General features: G+C 46.4%; 1 pseudogene; it reads right to left on the bottom strand.

Annotated features, from left to right (window-relative positions):
• Positions 1-3293: 3293 nt before the first annotated feature.
• LOC113621069 (2-iminobutanoate/2-iminopropanoate deaminase pseudogene) lies at positions 3294-4068 on the bottom strand (annotated as a pseudogene).
• Between the last annotated feature and the right edge of the window lie 267 nt (positions 4069-4335).

Raw genomic sequence — 4335 nt, 5'->3', positions numbered from 1 at the left:
AGCTCAAGCAAATAACCCTAACCTGGTTACACTCCACCCAACAGACAAGATCAAGGGCAGGTCGAGGTTGGGAGCTATGAATCCAGGAAGCCCCAGGCCTTGCCACAGGGCACTGCTGAAGGCCAAGTAAATCCCATCCCTCCCTCACCTCAGGCCACCCTGTCGATGATCCCAGAAATCTGTCCCGCACCTCAGCTCCGCCGCATGAGGACACCTCTGGGCTTCCTGTCAGACTTTTCTGCAGAGGACGGGAGGGATGGGATTTGATATTAGCTAACATTTACCACCTGCCAGGGATTTGCGAAAGGCTTTCTATGTATAATTTCATTTAATCCTCACATTCCCACTGTACAGTTGGGGAAAGTGAAGCACAGAGAAGTTCGGCAACTTGTGAGGATGCAGTTTCAGAAAGTGTCAGGGCTGGGATTTGATCGTAGCTTGTCTCCCTCCACTATGATTTGAATTTAGGATGAACAGTGGGCCTTTCTTGGCTCACTGGCTTGCAGGGGCCATGGGCTACCTGGGGATAAGCTGATCTTCCTTTCCTCTCAGTGCGGTTGAGAAGCAGAATCTGAGGGAACCTGCAGAAGTGACCTTGTTACCACAGTAACAGCCCTGTCACTGCAGCTGGGATTTTGCAGGCAGGATATCAGTGGTACCAGCACATGCCCCGCCTGAGAAGTTCAGGCAGCACCAAAGTGGCTGCACCTGTTAGGGTTCCAGGGCGGTGAGTGGGGCAAAGCCACAGAGGTGGGCCCAGGGGTGAGGGGCCCTGCTGTATTGTGTCAGACTGAGGCAACTTCCAAAATATACAACATGCAGGACAGTGCCCATCGTGGAATAATTGCTTTTCTATTCAAAAACCTTCAGTGGCTCCAAATAATCTGCTGTGATTTACCCCTGTGGGATGAATAGGATGTAGACTGGCCATAATGTGTTTTTTCACCATTAAAAACAAACATCTAGGGAGTTCCCTGGCCGCCCAGTGGTTAGGACCTGGCGCTTTCACTGACGTGGGCCGAGGTTCAGTCCTTGGTTGGGGAACTCAGATCCCGCAAGCGTGGCCAAAAAATAAAATAAATAAATAAAAAGCCATCTGGATTCTAGCTCTGCCATTCCTCTCCCATCTGGGCTTCTTTCTCACCCCCGCACCCCATGGATCCAGCACAGACCTGCTTCAATTTTCACCTTGACTGCTGTGATAATTTCTCCATTATTCTCCCACTACAAGCATCCGTTGGCTCAACAAGTATTTCTTAGCTGGAGGCTGTGCTTATAGCTGGGGACTCCAAAGAGTAGGCCCACTCCTGCCTCCTGGAACTGGTGGTCCAGCAGGAAGTGCCTGCAACACCAACCATTGTCAAAACCCAGTGTAAAGATATGGGGAGCTCAGGTGTTCCTGAAATGCTCAGAAGGACAGAGGTGAGCTAGGGGAGGCATGGGGTGAAGGGCAGAGAGATGAGAAGCTTGAGGGCTGGGCAGGGCTGGAGCCCAGAGGGCATCATACACATTACACTGCAGGCAATGGATGCGGGGTCCACTGAGGGCAACAGGGAGAGGCAACAACTTGTCCAGTTTCTTTTTTTTTTTTTGGCTGCACCATGTGGTGTGCGGGATCTTACTTCCCTGACTAGGGATCGAACCTGTGCCCCTGCAGTGGAAGCATGGAGTCCTACCACTGGAACACCAGGGAAGTCCCAACTTCGTCCAAGTTCTAACCTGATTACCCCACCATGGGCTCACCAGGATAGCCCTGGGACCCGATAACAATTCTAGCCTTGGTCTCCCTTGTAAAAAGGGGGGACTGGGTGAGATAGTCTTTCAAACCTTTGAACAATTTTAAACCCTAGAGAAAGGTCAGATTTGCAACACAGAAAGTTTTCTCAGGCTGGGAAAGGCTACGCCAGGCCTCTCTCGCTGCTTCTCCCTAATCCATCCTAGGATACCTGAGGTTACAATAAAGGGCCCACACCCCCTCCCCATTAACTTGGAATGTTGGACTTTTTATTTTTCAAAGTAAATTAGAAGTTTAATATATAATGGAATAGAGCTTTAAAATGTCAAGTCACTATAACACTAGGGATACTTTAATAGGAGGTAACTGAAAAAAACAATCTTGGAACGTTACAACCACAGTGAAAATGGATGAACTATATCTGCATAGACCAACCAGGAATGAGCTCTAAAATGTAGCTGAATCAAAGAAGGTTTCAGGAGGGCCTGTGGAGTATGAACCCATATGTTTTTTGTTTGTTTGTTTGTTTTGTTTTGTTTTTGGCTGCATTGGGTCTTCGTTGCAGTGCACGGGCTTCTCATTGCGGTGGCTTCTCTTGTTGCAGAGCACGGGCTCTAGGCGTGTGGGCTTCAGTAGTTGTGGCACGTGGGCTCAGTAGTTGTGGCCCGCGGGCTTAGTTGGTCCGCGGCATGTGGGATCTTCCCGGACCAGGGATCGAACCCTTGTCGCCTGCATTGGCAGGGGGATGAATAACCACTGCACCACCAGGGAAGTCCAATCCCATATGTTAAAGTTCTCATTTTTTTTCCAACTGTAAAATGAGGATATAAAATAGTGGGACCTCACAAGTTAGTTGTGAGGATTTAATGAGGTTATGCTCCTATGACAGGAACAACACCTGTAACTTGGTAATCACTCAATAGATGTTAGCCATTCTTCCTGTTCTTAAAATTATTTTGGAAACCGTTGGAAGTGTGTACTCCACAATCATAACAGTGGTTGGTGACCCAGACATTATAAGCAAGTAAACACTCACACAAACATGTAATTGTTTTTTTTTTTAATCTGCATGCTATTTTAGTTCCATTAGAAAAATATTATCTATATAAAATTTGGTCCAGTTTCTTCTCCTTTACCTCTACCATTCAAACTTAAATGCTTTAATTTTACTCAAGTAAAAGCAGAATCATGTATCTGACATGAGAACTAAATAGTTCACACCATTAAATTAATAGAGGCTAATTGAATTAGGTGTGCTCTTTATTATTTCTCAGGAATAGTAACTCATCTTTCCTACATGCTATTTCCCTTTACTTTTATTTTTCTGAGTAACTATGTAATGTGTGTCTCTTTTCCCACATCCAGTAATATGAGTGTTATAGAAGTGTAATTTATAACATCAGTAACTAGATTCATCATTAATCTTCAACTCATGTTCAATTCCCCTTATTATATGGTATTTCCATAATAACTTCAGATATTTCAGTCAACCGTACACTTTCCAACAAATACTGTAAAACTTAAGATGTTTATTTTAAAACATTATTAAAATTCCAGACTGAATAACACTGGGCCCACTTAGAGCGATGCTGTCACGAGAGGTCCTTGGACAGCTACTGCTTCAATCTCAACACGGCCTCCTTTGGGCAAAGCAGCAACCTGGTAAGCAGCTCTTGCAGGAAAGCTACTCTGGAAATATTGCTTGTAGATGTCATTGACAGTATTGAAGTCGTTTATGTCAGCCAACAAAACAGTCGTTTTTACCACATTCATCAAGTCACAGCCTGCTGCTTTCAGAATTTCACCCACGTTTGTAAGAGCTTGTTTAGCCTCTTCTGCCACCCCTCCTGGCACAAGCTCTCCACTTGCAGGATCCATGCCTAGCTGTCCTGAAATGTAAATGGTCCTGTCGACTAACACAGCCTGACTGTAGGGACCAATGGCCGCTGGGGCTTTCGCGGTGCTGATCACCTTTCTGATCAAAGTCGACATGGCTAATCCTTTTTCCTTGCCGCCCCTCGAAGACAGCTACCACGTATGCTGCTTCTACTCATGTCTCACGGGTCTCATGTGATTGTTAATTATGATAAACGCAAAGCAGGAAAACGGACCTGAGGGACAAGCGTGGGAGTCAGCAAGCAAAGGGGAGGATACAGGCTTTGGGGTCTCCTACCCAGACCACGAGAATTCAGTACTCAGGAATTAGGGAAAATGAGACTTCATGCTGAAGGGAGAAAGGTTACTAAAAAGAAGCTGAGAGGGCTTCCCTGGTGGTGCAGTGGTTAAGAATCCGCCTGCCAATGCAGGGGTCACGGGTTCGAGCAATGGTCCCGGAAGAGCCCACATGCCGCGGAGCAACTAAGCCCATACACCACAACTACTGAAGCCCCCGAGTGCCCGTGCTCCCCAACAAGAGAAGCCACCGCAATGAGAAGCCCTCGCACCACAACAAAGAGTAGCCCTCGCTCGCCGCAACTAGAGAAAGCCTGTGCGCAGCAACGAAGACCCAAGGCAGCCAGAACTAACTAAAAGAAAATTTAAAAAAATAAAAGTAAAAACACCTGCAATCTACAACCTAGAGATAACAGCTATTAACATTT

This window comes from Aethalodelphis obliquidens, unplaced genomic scaffold (genome assembly GCF_003676395.1).
Source record: "Aethalodelphis obliquidens isolate GAN/ISIS:26980383/991018 unplaced genomic scaffold, ASM367639v1 scaffold8, whole genome shotgun sequence".
NCBI lineage: Eukaryota > Metazoa > Chordata > Mammalia > Artiodactyla > Delphinidae > Aethalodelphis > Aethalodelphis obliquidens.
The sequence above is the reverse complement of the archived record's forward strand: the minus strand, read 5'-3'. Positions and strand labels throughout refer to the sequence as shown.